This window comes from Schistocerca americana, unplaced genomic scaffold, assembly GCF_021461395.2.
Source record: "Schistocerca americana isolate TAMUIC-IGC-003095 unplaced genomic scaffold, iqSchAmer2.1 HiC_scaffold_13, whole genome shotgun sequence".
Taxonomy (NCBI): domain Eukaryota; kingdom Metazoa; phylum Arthropoda; class Insecta; order Orthoptera; family Acrididae; genus Schistocerca; species Schistocerca americana.
Genome location: NW_025725371.1, coordinates 26183007 through 26200144, shown reverse-complemented (window position 1 = coordinate 26200144; position 17138 = coordinate 26183007).

Genomic DNA, 17138 nt, shown 5'->3' with positions numbered 1-17138 from the left:
TATCCCTCTGACCTTCTTATTGACGATGAAACACAGAAATTGCATCGGAATTAAATACATAGGCACAATGCCAACTCAAGTACAAGAAGACTGGCTATTCTTACTGTCTATGTTTTGAACCATTCCTGTGACACTAGTTATAGATTCCGATGCTTCACTTCAGGTTTACTGTATCCCTCTGACCTTCTTATTGACGATGAAACACAGAAATTGCATCGGAATTAAATACAAAAGCACAATGCCGACTTAAGTACTAGAAAACTGACTCTTCTTACTGTCTATGTTTTGAACCATTCTTGTGACACTAGTTATTGATTCCGATGTTTCACTTCATGTTTACTGTATCGCCCTGACCTTCTTATTGACGATGAAACACAGAAATTGTATCGGAATTAAATACAAAATGCACAATGCCGACTCAAGTACTAGAAGACTGGCTCTTCTTACTGTCTATGCTTTGAACCATTACTGTGACACTAGTTATAGTTTCTGATGCTTCACTTCAGGTTTACTGTATCCCTCTGACCTTCTTATTGACGATGAAACACAGAAATTACATCGGAATTTAATAGAAAAGGCACAATGCCGACTTAAGTACAAGAAAACTGACTCTTCTTACTGTCTATGTTTTGAACCATTCCTGTGCCACTAGTTATAGATTCCGATGCTTCACTTCAGGTCACTGTATCCCTCTGACCTTCTTGTTGACGATGAAACACAGAAATTGCATCGGAATGAAATACAAGAGGCACAATGACGACTTAAGTAGAAGAAAACTGACTCTTCTTACTGTCTATGCTTTGAACCATTCATGTGACACTAGTTATAGATTCCGATGCTTCACTTCAGGTTCACTGTATCCCTCTGACCTTCTTATTGACGATGAAACACAGAAATTGCTTCAGACTTAATAGAAAAGACACAATGCCGACTTCAGTACAAGAAAACTGACTCTTCTTACTGTCTATGATTTGAACCATTCCAGTGACACTAGTTATAGATTCCGATGCTTCACTTTAGGTTTACTGTATCCCTCTGACATTCTTATTGACGATGAAACACAGATATTGCATCGGAATTAAATACAAAAGGCACAATGCCGACTTAAGTACAAGAAAACTGACTCTTCTTTCTGTCTAAGTTTTGAACCATTCATGGGACACTAGTTATAGATTCCGATGCTTCAGTTCAGTTTTACTGTATCCCTCTGACCTTCTTATTGACGATGAAACACAGAAATTGCATCGGAATTAAATACAAAAGCACAATGCCGACTTAAGTACAAGAGAACTGACTCTTCTTACGGTCTATGTTTTGAACTATTCCTGTGGCACTAGTTATAGATTGCGATGCTTCACTTCAGGTTTACTGTATCCCTCGGACCTTCTTATTGACGATGAAACAGAGATATTGCATCGGAATTAAATACAAAAGGCACAATGCCGACTCAAGTACAAGAAGACTGGCTCTGCTTACTGTCTATGTTTTGAAACTTTCCTGTGAGACCGGTTTTAGATTCCGATGCTTCACTTCAGGATTACTGTATCCCTCTGACCTTTGTATTGACGATGAAACACAGAAATTGCATCGGAATTAAATACAAAAGGCACAATGCCGACTTAAGCACGAGAAAACTGACACTTCTTACTGTCTATGTTTTGAACCATTCCTGTGACACTAGTTATAGTTTCCGATGCTTCACTTCATGTTTGCTGTATCCCTCTGACCCTCTTATTGACGTTGAAACACAGAAATTGTATTGGAATGAAATACAAAAGGTCCAATGCCGACTCAAGTACAAGAAGACTGGCTCTTCTTACTGTCTATGCTTTGAACCATTCCTGTGACACTAGTTATAGTTTCCGATGCTTCCCTTCAGGTTTACTGTATCCCTCTGACCTTCTTATTGACGATGAAACACAGAAATTACATCGGAATTTAATAGAAAAGGCACAATGCCGACTTAAGTACAAGAAAACTGACTCTTCTTACTGTCTATGTTTTGAACCATTCCTGTGACACTAGTTATAGATTCCGATGCTTCACTTTAGGTTTACAGTATCCCTCTGACCTTCTTATTGACGATGAAACACAGAAATTGCATCGGAATTAAATACGAAAGGCACAACGCCGACTTAAGTACAAGAAAAGTGACTCTTCTTACTGTCTATGTTTTGAACCATTCCTGTGACACTAGTTATAGATTCCGATGCTTCACTTCAGGTTTACTGTATGCCTCTGACCTTCTTATTGACGATCAAACACAGAAATTGCATCGGAATTAAAAACAAAAGGCACAATGCCGACTTAAGTACAAGAAAACTGACTCTTCTCTCTGTCTAAGTTTTGAACAATTCATGTGACACTAGTTATAGATTCCGATGCTTCACTTCAGGTCACTGTATCCCTCTGACCTTCTTGTTGACGATGAAACACAGAAATTGCATCGGAATGAAATACAAGAGGCACAATGACGACTTAAGTAGAAGAAAACTGACTCTTCTTACTGTCTATGTTTTGAACCATTCCTGTGACACTACTTATAGATTCCGATGCTTCACTTCAGGTTCACTGTATCCCTCTGACATTCTTATTGACGATGAAACACAGAAATTGCATCGGAATGAAATACAAGAGGCACAATGACGACTTAAGTAGAAGAAAACTGACTCTTCTTAGTGTCTACGTTTTGAACCATTCCTGTGACACTAGTTATAGATTCCGATGGTTCACTTCAGGTTTACTCTATCCCTCTGACCCTCTTATTGACGATAAAACACAGAAATTGCATCGGAATAAAATAGAAAAGGCACAATGCCGACTTAAGCACAAGAAAAATGATTCTTCTTACTATCTATGTTTTGAACCATTGCTGTGACAGTAGTTATAGATTCCGATGCTTCACTTCAGGTTTACTGTATCCCTCTGACCTTCTTATTGACGATGAAACACAGATATTGCATCGGAATTAAATACAAAAGGCACAATGCCGACTTAAGTACAAGAAAACTAACTCTTCTTTCTGTCTATGTTTTGAACTATTCATGTGACACTAGTTATAGATACCGATGCTTCACTTCAGGTTACTGTATCCCACTGACCTTCTTATTGACGATGAATTACAGAAATTGCATCGGAATTAAATACAAAAGGCACAATGCCGACTCAAGTACAAGAGGACTGGGTCTTCCTACTGTCTTTGTCTTGAACCATTCCTGTGACACTAGTTATAGATTCCGATGCCTCACTTCAAGTTTACTGTATCCCTCTGACCTTCTTATTGACGATGAAACACAGAAATTGCATCGGAATTAAATACAAAAGCACAATGCCGACTTAAGCACAAGAAAACTGACTCTTCTTACTGTCTATGTTTTGAACCATTCTTGTGACACTAGTTATTGATTCCGATGTTTCACTTCATGTTTACTGTATCGCCCTGACCTTCTTATTGACGATGAAACACAGAAATTGTATCGGAATTAAATACAAAATGCACAATGCCGACTCAAGTACTAGAAGACTGGCTCTTCTTACTGTCTATGCTTTGAACCATTACTGAGACACTAGTTATAGTTTCTGATGCTTCACTTCAGGTTTACTGTATCCCTCTGACCTTCTTATTGACGATGAAACACAGAAATTACATCGGAATTTAATAGAAAAGGCACAATGCCGACTTAAGTACAAGAAAACTGACTCTTCCTACTGTCTATGTTTTGAACCATTCCTGAGCCACTAGTTATAGATTCCGATGCTTCACTTCAGGTCACTGCATCCCTCTGACCTTCTTGTTGACGATGAAACACAGAAATTGCATCGGAATGAAATACAAGAGGCACAATGACGACTTAAGTAGAAGAAAACTGACTCTTCTTACTGTCTATGCTTTGAACCATTCATGTGACACTAGTTATAGATTCCGATGCTTCACTTCAGGTTCACTGTATCCCTCTGACCTTCTTATTGACGATGAAACACAGAAATTGCATCAAACTTAATAGAAAAGACACAATGCCGACTTCAGTACAAGAAAACTGACTCTTCTTACTGTCTATGATTTGAACCATTCCAGTGACACTAGTTATAGATTCCGATGCTTCACTTTAGGTTTACTGTATCCCTCTGACATTCTTATTGACGATGAAACACAGATATTGCATCTGAATTAAATACAAAAGGCACAATGCCGACTTAAGTACAAGGAAACTGACTCTTCTTTCTGTCTAAGTTTTGAACCATTCATGGGACACTAGTTATAGATTCCGATGCTTCACTTCAGTTTTACTGTATCCCTCTGACCTTCTTATTGACGATGAAACACAGAAATTGCATCGGAATTAAATACAAAAGCACAATGCCGACTTAAGTACAAGAGAACTGACTCTTCTTACGGTCTATGTTTTGAACTATTCCTGTGACACTAGTTATAGATTGCGATGCTTCACTTCAGGTTTACTGTATCCCTCGGACCTTCTTATTGACGATGAAACAGAGATATTGCATCGGAATTAAATACAAAAGGCACAATGCCGACTCAAGTACAAGAAGACTGGCTCTGCTTACTGTCTATGTTTTGAAACTTTCCTGTGAGACCGGTTTTAGATTCCGATGCTTCACTTCAGGATTACTGTATCCCTCTGACCTTTTTATTGACGATGAAACACAGAAATTGCATCGGAATTAAATACAAAAGGCACAATGCCGACTTAAGCACAAGAAAACTGACACTTCTTACTGTCTACGTTTTGAACCATTCCTGTGACACTAGTTATAGTTTCCGATGCTTCACTTCATGTTTGCTGTATCCCTCTGACCCTCTTATTGACGTTGAAACACAGAAATTGTATTGGAATGAAATACAAACGGCCCAATGCCGACTCAAGTACAAGAAGACTGGCTCTTCTTACTGTCTATGTTTTGAACCATTCCTGTGACACTAGTTATAGTTTCCGATGCTTCCCTTCAGGTTTACTGTATCCCTCTGACCTTCTTATTGACGATGAAACACAGAAATTACATCGGAATTTAATAGAAAAGGCACAATGCCGACTTAAGTACAAGAAAACTGACTCTTCTTACTGTCTATGTTTTGAACCATTCCTGTGACACTAGTTATAGATTCCGATGCTTCACTTTAGGTTTACAGTATCCCTCTGACCTTCTTATTGACGATGAAACACAGAAATTGCATCGGAATTAAATACAAAAGGCACAACGCCGACTTAAGTACAAGAAAAGTTACTCTTCTTACTGTCTATGTTTTGAACCATTCCTGTGACACTAGTTATAGATTCCGATGCTTCAGGTTTACTGTATGCCTCTGACCTTCTTATTGACGATCAAACACAGAAATTGCATCTGAATTAAATACAAAAGGCACAATGCCGACTTAAGTACAAGAAAACTGACTCTTCTCTCGGTCTAAGTTTTGAACAATTCATGTGACACTAGTTATAGATTCCGTCGCTTCACTTCAGGTCACTGTATCCCTCTGACCATCTTGTTGACGATGAAACACAGAAATTGCATCGGAATGAAATACAAGAGGCACAATGACGACTTAAGTAGAAGAAAACTGACTCTTCTTACTGTCTATGTTTTGAACCATTCCTGTGACACTACTTATAGATTCCGATGGTTCACTTCAGGTTTACTCTATCCCTCTGACCTTCTTATTGACGATAAAACACAGAAATTGCATCGGAATAAAATAGAAAATGCACAATGCCGACATAAGTACAAGAAACATGATTCTTCTTACTATCTATGGTTTGAACCACTGCTGTGACAGTAGTTATAGATTCCGATGCTTCACTTCAGGTTTACTGTATCCCTCTGACCTTCTTATTGACGATGAAACAAAGATATTGCATCCGAATTAAATACAAAATGCACAATGCCGACTTAAGTACAAGGAAACTGACTCTTCTTTCTGGTTATGATTTAAACCATTCATGTGGCACTAGTAATAGATACCGATGCTTCACTTCAGGATACTGTATCCCTCTGACCTTCTTATTGACGATGAAACACAGAAATTGCATCGGAATTAAATACAAAAGGCACAATGCCGACTTAAGCACAAGAAAACTGACTCTTCTTCCTTTCTAAGATTTGAACCATTCATGGGACACTAGTTATAGATTCCGATGCTTCACTTCAGGTTTACTGTATCCCTCTGACCTTCTTATTGACGATGAAACACAGAAATTGCATCAAACTTAATAGAAAATACACAATGCCGACTTCAGTACAAGAAAATTGACTCTTGTTACTGTCTATGTTTTGAACCATTCCAGTGACACTAGTTATAGATTCCGATGCATCACTTTAGGTTTACTGTATCCCTCTGACATTCTTATTGACGATGAAACACAGATATTGCATCGGAATTAAATACAAAAGGCACAATGCCGACTTAAGTACAAGAAAACTGACTCTTCTTCCTTTCTAAGATTTGAACCATTCATGGGACACTAGTTATAGATTCCGATGCTTCACTTCAGTTTTACTGTATCCCTCTGACCTTCTTATTAACGATGAAACACAGGAATTGCATCGGAATTAAATACAAAAGCACAATGCCGACTTAAGTACAAGAGAACTGACTCTTCTTACTGTCTATGTTTTGAACTATTCCTGTGACACTAGTTATAGATTGCGATGCTTCACTTCAGGTTTACTGTATCCCTCGGACCTTCATATTGACGATGAAACACAGAAATTGCATCGGAATTAAATACAAAAGGCACAATGCCGACTTAAGTACAAGAAAACTGACTCGTCTTTCTGTCTATGTTTTGAACCATCATGTGACACTAGTTATAGATTCCGATGCTTCGCTTCAGGTTTACTGTATCCCTCTGACCTTCTTATTGACGATGAAACACAGAAATTGCATCGGAATTAAATACAAAAGGCACAATGCCGACTCAAGTACAAGAAGACTGGCTCTGCTTACTGTCTATGTTTTGAAACTTTCCTGTGAGACCGGTTTTAGATTCCGATGCTTCACTTCAGGATTACTGTATCCCTCTGACCTTTTTATTGACGATGAAACACAGAAATTGCATCGGAATTAAATACAAAAGGCACAATGCCGACTTAAGCACAAGAAAACTGACACTTCTTACTGTCTACGTTTTGAACCATTCCTGTGACACTAGTTATAGTTTCCGATGCTTCACTTCATGTTTGCTGTATCCCTCTGACCCTCTTATTGACGTTGAAACACAGAAATTGTATTGGAATGAAATACAAAAGGCCCAATGCCGACTCAAGTACAAGAAGACTGGCTCTTCTTACTGTCTATGTTTTGAACCATTCCTGTGACACTAGTTATAGTTTCCGATGCTTCCCTTCAGGTTTACTGTATCCCTCTGACCTTCTTATTGACGATGAAACACAGAAATTACATCGGAATTTAATAGAAAAGGCACAATGCCGACTTAAGTACAAGAAAACTGACTCTTCTTACTGTCTATGTTTTGAACCATTCCTGTGACACTAGTTATAGATTCCGATGCTTCACTTTAGGTTTACAGTATCCCTCTGACCTTCTTATTGACGATGAAACACAGAAATTGCATCGGAATTAAATACAAAAGGCACAACGCCGACTTAAGTACAAGAAAAGTTACTCTTCTTACTGTCTATGTTTTGAACCATTCCTGTGACACTAGTTATAGATTCCGATGCTTCAGGTTTACTGTATGCCTCTGACCTTCTTATTGACGATCAAACACAGAAATTGCATCTGAATTAAATACAAAATTCACAATGCCGACTTAAGTACAAGAAAACTGACTCTTCTCTCGGTCTAAGTTTTGAACAATTCATGTGACACTAGTTATAGATTCCGTCGCTTCACTTCAGGTCACTGTATCCCTCTGACCATCTTGTTGACGATGAAACACAGAAATTGCATCGGAATGAAATACAAGAGGCACAATGACGACTTAAGTAGAAGAAAACTGACTCTTCTTACTGTCTATGTTTTGAACCATTCCTGTGACACTACTTATAGATTCCGATGGTTCACTTCAGGTTTACTCTATCCCTCTGACCTTCTTATTGACGATAAAACACAGAAATTGCATCGGAATAAAATAGAAAATGCACAATGCCGACATAAGTACAAGAAACATGATTCTTCTTACTATCTATGGTTTGAACCACTGCTGTGACAGTAGTTATAGATTCCGATGCTTCACTTCAGGTTTACTGTATCCCTCTGACCTTCTTATTGACGATGAAACAAAGATATTGCATCCGAATTAAATACAAAATGCACAATGCCGACTTAAGTACAAGGAAACTGACTCTTCTTTCTGGTTATGATTTAAACCATTCATGTGGCACTAGTAATAGATACCGATGCTTCACTTCAGGATACTGTATCCCTCTGACCTTCTTATTGACGATGAAACACAGAAATTGCATCGGAATTAAATACAAAAGGCACAATGCCGACTTAAGCACAAGAAAACTGACTCTTCTTCCTTTCTAAGATTTGAACCATTCATGGGACACTAGTTATAGATTCCGATGCTTCACTTCAGGTTTACTGTATCCCTCTGACCTTCTTATTGACGATGAAACACAGAAATTGCATCAAACTTAATAGAAAATACACAATGCCGACTTCAGTACAAGAAAATTGACTCTTGTTACTGTCTATGTTTTGAACCATTCCAGTGACACTAGTTATAGATTCCGATGCATCACTTTAGGTTTACTGTATCCCTCTGACATTCTTATTGACGATGAAACACAGATATTGCATCGGAATTAAATACAAAAGGCACAATGCCGACTTAAGTACAAGAAAACTGACTCTTCTTCCTTTCTAAGATTTGAACCATTCATGGGACACTAGTTATAGATTCCGATGCTTCACTTCAGTTTTACTGTATCCCTCTGACCTTCTTATTAACGATGAAACACAGGAATTGCATCGGAATTAAATACAAAAGCACAATGCCGACTTAAGTACAAGAGAACTGACTCTTCTTACTGTCTATGTTTTGAACTATTCCTGTGACACTAGTTATAGATTGCGATGCTTCACTTCAGGTTTACTGTATCCCTCGGACCTTCATATTGACGATGAAACACAGAAATTGCATCGGAATTAAATACAAAAGGCACAATGCCGACTTAAGTACAAGAAAACTGACTCGTCTTTCTGTCTATGTTTTGAACCATCATGTGACACTAGTTATAGATTCCGATGCTTCGCTTCAGGTTTACTGTATCCCTCTGACCTTCTTATTGACGATGAAACACAGAAATTGCATCGGAATTAAATACAAAAGGCACAATGCCGACTCAAGTACAAGAAGACTGGCTCTGCTTACTGTCTATGTTTTGAAACTTTCCTGTGAGACCGGTTTTAGATTCCGATGCTTCACTTCATGTTTACTGTATCCCTCTGACCTTCTTATTGACGTTGAAACACAGAAATTGTATTGGAATGAAATACAAAAGGCCCAATGCCGACTCAAGTACAAGAAGACTGGCTCTTCTTACTGTCTATGTTTTGAACCATTCCTGTGACACTAGTTATAGATTCCGATGCTTCACTTCAGGTTCACTGTATCCCTCTGACCTTCTTATTGACGATGAAACATAGAAATTGCATCGGAAAGAAATACAAGAGGCACAATGACGACTTAAGTAGAAGAAAACTGACTCTTCTTACTGTCTATGTTTTGAACCATTCCTGTGACACTAGTTATAGATTCCGATGCTTCACTTCTGGTTTACTGTATCCCTCTGACCTTCCTATTGACGATGAAACACAGATATTGCATCGGAATTAAATACAAAAGGCACAATGCCGACTTAAGTACAAGAAAACTGACTCTTCTTTCTGTCTATGTTCTGAACCATTCATGTGACACTAGTTATAGATACCGATGCTTCACTTCAGGTTACTGTATCCCTCTGACCTTCTTAATGACGATGAAACCCAGAAATTGCATTGGAATTAAATACAAAAGGCACGATGCCGACTTAAGCACAAGAAAACTGACTCTTCTTACTGTCTATGCTTTGAACCATTCCTGTGACACTAGTTATAGGTTCCGATACTTCACTTCAGATTTACTGTATCCCTCTGACATTCTAATTGACGATGAAACACAGAAATTGTATCGGAATTAAATTCAAAAGGCACAATGCCGACTTAAGTGCAAGAAAACTGACTCTTCTTACTATCTATGTTTTGTACCATTCCTGTGACACTAGTTATAGATTCCGATGCTTCACTTCAGGTTTACTGTATCCCTCTGACCTTCTTATTGCCGATGAAACACAGAAATTACATCGGAATTTAATAGTAAAGACACAATGCCGACTTCAGTACAAGAAAACTGACTCTTCTTACTGTCTATGTTTTGAACCATTCCTGTGACACTTGTTATAGTTTCCGATGCTTCACTTTAGGTTTACTGTATTACTCTGACCTTCTTATTGACGATGAAACACAGAAATTGCATCGGAATTAAATACAAAGGGCACAATGCCGACTTAAGTACAAGAAAATTGACTCTTTTTACTGTCTATGTTTTCAACCATTCCTGTGACACTAGTTATAGATTCCGATGCTTCACTTCAGGTTTACTGTATGCGTCTGACCTTCTTATTGACGATGAAACACAGATATGGCATCGGAATTAAATACAAATGGCACAATGCCGACTAAAGTACTAGAAAACTGACTCTTCTTTCTGTCTAAGTTTTGAACCATTCATGTGACACTAGTTATAGATTCCGATGCTTCACTTCAGTTTTACTGTTTCCCTCTGACCTTCTTATTGACGATGAAACACAGAAATTGCATCAGAATTAAATACAAAAGCACAATGCCGACTTAAGTACAAGAGAACTGACTCTTCTTACTGTCTATGTTTTGAACCATTCCTGTGACACTAGTTATAGATTCCGATACTTCACTTGCAGTTTACTGTATCCCTCTGACCTTCTTATTGACGATGAAGCACAGAAATTGCATCGGAATTAAATAGAAAAGGCACAATGCCGACTTAGGTACAAGAAAACTGACTCTTCTTACTGTCTATGATTTGAACTATTCCTTTGACACTTTTTATAGATTCCGATGCTTCACTTCAGGTTTACTTTATCCCTCTGTCCTTCTTATTGACGATGAAACACAGAAATTGCATCGGAATTAAATACAAGAGGCACAATGCTGACTTAAGTACAAGAAAACTGACTCTTCTTACTTTCTATGTTTTGAACCATTCCTGTGACACTAGTTATAGATTCCGATGCTTCAATTCAGGGTCACTGTATCCCTCTGACCTTCTTATTGACGATGAAACACAGAAATTGCATCGGAATGAAATACAAAAGGCACAATGACGACTTAAGTAGAAGAAAACTGAATCTTCTTACTGTCTATGTTTTGAACCATTCCTGTGACACTAGTTATGGATTCCGATGCTTCACTTCAGGTTTACTGTATCCCTCTGACCTTCTTATTGACGATGAAACACAGATATTGCATCGGAATTAAATACAAATGGCACAATGCCGACTTAAGTACAAGAAAACTGACTCTTCTTTCTGGTTATGATTTAAACCATTCATGTGGCACTAGTTATAGATACCGATGCTTCACTTCAGGATACTGTATCCTTCTGACCTTCTTGTTGACGATGAAACATAGAAATTGCATCGGAATGAAATACAAAAGGCACAATGCCGACTTAAGTACAAGAAGACTGGCTCTGCTTACTGTCTATGTTTTGAAACTTTCCTGTGAGACCGGTTTTAGATTCCGATGCTTCACTTCAGGATTACTGTATCCCTCTGACCTTCTTATTGACGATGAAACACAGAAATGGCATCGGAATTAAATACAAAAGGCACAATGCCGACTCAAGTACAAGAAGACTGGCTCTGCTTACTGTCTATGTTTTGAAACTTTCCTGTGAGACCGGTTTTAGATTCCGATGCTTCACTTCAGGATTACTGTATCCCTCTGACCTTCTTATTGACGATGAAATACAGAAATTGCATCGGAATTAAATTCAAAAGGCACAATGCCGACTCAAGTACAAGAAGACTGGCACTTCTTACTGTCTATGTTTTGAACCATTCCCGTGACACGAGTTATAGTTTCCAATGCTTCACTTCAGGTTTACTGTATCCCTCTGACCTTCTTATTGACGATGAAACAAAGAAATTGCATCGGAATAAGATAGAAAAGGCACCATGCCGACTTAAGTACAAGAAAACTGATTCTTCTTCCTGTCCATGTTTTGAACCATTCATGTGACACTAGTTATAGATTCCGATGCTTCACTTCAGGTTTACTGTATCCCTCTGACCTTCTTATTGAGGATGAAACACAGAAATTGCTTCGGAATTAAATACAAAAGGCACAATGCCGACTGAAGTTCAAGAAGACTGGCTCAGCTTACAGTCTATGTTTTGAAACGTTCCTGTGACACTAGTTATAGATTCCGATGCTTCACTTCCGGTTTATTGTATCCCACTGACCTTCTTATTGACGATGAAACACAGCAATTGCATCGGAATGAATTACAAAAGGCACAATACCGACTTAAGTACAAGATAACTGACTCTTCTTACTGTCTATGTTTTGAACCATTCCTGTGACACTAGTTATAGATTCCGATACTTCACTTCCAGTTTACTGTATCCCTCTGACCTTCTTATTGACGATGAAGCACAGAAATTGCATCGGAATTAAATAAAAAAGGCACAATGCCGACTTAAGTACAAGAAAACTGACTCTTCTTACTGTCTATGATTTGAACTATTCCTTTGACACTAGTTATAGATTCCGATGCTTCACTTCAGGTTTACTGTATCCCTCTGACCTTCTTATTGACGATGAAACACAGAAATTACATCGGAGTTAAATAGAAAAGGCACAATGCCGACTTAAGTACAAGAAAACTGACTCTTCTTACTGTCTATGTTTTGAACCATTCATGTGACACTTTTTGTAGATTCCGATGCTTCACTTCAGGTTTACATTATCCCTCTGTCCTTCTTATTGACGATGAAACACAGAAATTGCATCGGAATTAAATACAAAAGGCACAATGTCAACATAGGTACAAGAAAACTGACTCTTCTTACTGTCTATGTTTTGAACCATTCCTGTGACACTAGTTATAGATTCCGATGTTTTACTTCAGGTTTACTGTATCCCTCTGACCTTCTTATTGACGATGAAACACAGAAATTGCATCGGAATTAAATACAAAATGCACAATGCTCACTTAAGTACAAGAAAACTGACCCTTCTTACTGTCTATGTTTTAAACCATTCCTGTGCCACTAGTTATAGATTCCGATGCTTCACTTCAGGGTCAATGTATCCCTCTGACCTTCTTATTGACGATGAAACACTGAAATTGCATTGGAATTAAATACAAAAGGCACAATGCCGATTTAAGTACAAGAAAACTGACTCTTCTTACTGTCTATTTATTGAACCATTTCTGTGACACTACTTATAGATTCCGGTGCTTCACTTCAGGTTTACTGTATGCCTCTGACCTTCTTATTGACGCTCAAACACAGAAATTGCATCGGAATTAAATACAAAAGGCACAATGCCGACTTAAGTACAAGAAAACTGACTCTTCTTACTGTCTATGTTTTGAACCATTCCTGTGATACTAGTTATAGATTCCGATGCTTCACCTCAGGTTTACTGTATCCCTCTGACTTTCTTATTGACGATGAAACACAGAAATTGCATCGGAATCAAATCAAAAGCCACAATGCTGACTTAAGTACAAGAAAACTGTCTCTTCTTACTGTCTATGTTATGAACCATTCCTGTGACACTAGTTATAGATTCCGATGCTTCACTTCAGGATTGCTGTATCCCTCTGACCTTCTTATTGATGATGAAATACAGAAATTGCATCGGAATTAAATACAAAAGGCACAATGCCGACTTAAGTAAAAGAAAACTGACTCTTCTTACTGTCTATGTTTTGAACCATTCCTGTGACACTAGTTATCGATTCCGATGCTTCACTTCAGGTTTACTGTATACCTCTGACCTTCTTATTGACGATGGAACACAGAAATTGCATCGGAATTAAAAACAAAAGGCACAATGCCGAATCTAAGTGCAAGAAAACTGACACTTGTTACTATCTATGTTTTGAACCATTCATGTGACACTAGTTATAGATTCCGATGCTTCACTGCAGGTTTACTGTATCCCTCGGACCTTCTTATTGACGATGAAACACAGAAATTCCATCGGAATTAAATACAAAAGGCACAATGCCGTTTTAAGTACAAGAAAACTGACACTTCTAACTGTCTATGTTTTGAACTATTCCTGTGACACTAGTTATAGATTCCGATGCTTCACATCAGGTTTACCGAATCCCTCTGACCTTCTTATTGACGATGAAACACAGAAATTGCATCGGATTAAATACAAAAGGCACAATGCCGACTTAAGTACAAGAAAACTGACTCTTCTTACTGTCCATGTTTTGAAGCATTCATGTGACACTAGTTATAGATTCCGATGCTTTACTCCAGGTTTACTTAATCCCTCTGAACTTCTTATTGACGATGAAACACAGAAATTGCTTCGGAATAAAATACAAAAGGCAGAATGCCGACTTAAGTACAAGAAAACTGACTCTTCTTACTGTCTAAGATTTGAACCATTCCTGTGACACTAGTTTTAGATTCCGAAGCTTCACTTCAGGTATACTGTATCCCTCTGACCTTCTTATTATTGATGAAACACAGAAATTGCTTCGGAATTTAATACAAGAGGCAAAATGACGACTTAAGTGAAAGAAAACTGACTCTTCTTACTGTCTATGCTTTGAACCATTCATGTGACACTAGTTATAGCTTCCGATGCTTCACTTCAGGTTTACTGTATCACTCTTACCTTTTTATTGACGATGAAACACAGAAATTGCATCGGAATTAAATAAAAAAGGCACAATGCCGACATAAGTACAAGAATACTGACTCTTCTTACAGTCTATGTTTTGAACCATACGTGTGACACTAGTTATAGATACCGATGCTTCACTTCAGGTTTTCTGTATCCCTCTGACCTTCTTATTGACGATGAAACACAGAAATTGCATCGGAATTCAATACAAAAGGCACAATGCCGACTTAAGTACAAGAAAACTGACTCTTCTTACAGTCTATGTCTGAACCATTCATGTGACATAAGTTATAGATTCCGATGCTTCACTTCAGGTTTACTGTATCCCTCTTACCTTCTTATTGACGATGAAACACAGAAATTGCATCGGAATTAAATACAAAAGGCACACGGCCGACTTAAGTAAAAGAAAACTGACTCTTCTTACTGTATATTTTTAACCATTCCTGTGACACTAGTTATAGATTCCGATGCTTCACTTCAGATTTACTGTATCCCTCTGACCTTAATATTGAAGATGAAACACAGATATTGCGTCGGAATTATACACAAAAGGCACAATGCAGACTTAAGTACAAGAAAACTAACTCTTCTTTCTCTCTATGTTTGAACGATTCTTGTGTCAATAGATATAGATTCCGATGCTTCAATTCTGGTTTACTGTATCCCTCTTACCTTCTTATTGACGATGAAACACAGAAATTGCATCGGAATTAAATACAAAAGGTACAATGCTGACTTAAGTACAAGAAAAATGACTCTTCTTGCTGTCTATGCTTTGAACCATTCATGTGACACTAGTTTTAGCTTCCGATGCTTCACTTCAGGTTTACTGTATCCCTCTGACCTTCTTATTGACGATGAAACACAGATATTGCTTCAGAATTAAATACAAAAGGCGCAATGCCGACTTATGTACAAGAAAACTGACTCTTCTTACTGTCTATGTTTAAACCATTCATGTGACACTAGTTATAGATTCTGATGCTTCACTTCAGTTTTACTGTATCTCTCTGACCTTCTTATTGACGATGAAACACAGAAATTTGATCGGAATTAAATACAAAAGGCACAATGCCGACTTAAGTACAAGAAAACTGACTCTTCTTACTGTCTATAATGAAACCATTCCTGTGATACTAGTTATAGATTCCGATGCTTCACTTCAGGTTTACTGTATCCCTCTGACCTACTTATTGGCGATGAAACACAGAAATGGCATCGGAATTAAATACAAAAGCACAATGCCGACTTAAGTACAAGAAAACTGACTCTTCTTCCTGTCTATGCTTTGAACCATTCCTGTGACACTAGTTATAGATTCCGATGCTTCACCTCAGGTTTATTGTATCCCTCTGACCTTCTTATTGACGATAAAACACAGATATTGCAACGGAATTAAATACAAAAGGCACAATGCCGACTTAGGTACAAGAAAACTGACTCTTCTTACTGTCTATGTTTTGAACCATTCCTGTGACACTAGTTATAGATTCCGATGCTTCACTTCAGGTTTACTGTATCCCTCTGACCTTCTTATAGTCGATGAAACACAGAAATTTCATCGGAATTAATTACAAAGGGCACAATGCCGACTTAAATACACGAAAACTGACTCTTCTAACTGTCTAAGTTATGAACCATTCCTGTGACACTAGTTATAGATTCCGACGCTTCACTTCGGCTTTACTGTATCCCTCTGACCTTCTTATTGGCGTTGAAACACAGAAATTGCATCGGAATTAAATATAAAAAGCACAATGCTGACTTAAGTACAAGAAAACTGAGTCTTCTTACTGTCTATGTATTGAACCATTCCTGTGACACTTGTTATAGATTCCGATGCTTCACTTCAGGTTTACTGTATCCCTCTGACCTTCTAATAGACGATGAAACACAGAAATTGCATCGGAATTAAAAACAAAAGGCACAATGCCGACATAAGTACAAGAAAACTGACTCTTCTTACTGTCTATGTTTTGAACCATTACTGTGACACTAGTTATAGATTCCGATGCTTCACTTCAAGTTTACTGTATCCCTCTGACCCACTTATTGACGATGAAACACAGAAATTGCATCGGAATTAAATAAAAAAGGCACAATGCCGACTTAAGTACAAGAAAACGACTCTTCTTACTGTCTGTGTTTTGTACCATTCCTGTGACACTAGTTATAGATTCCGATA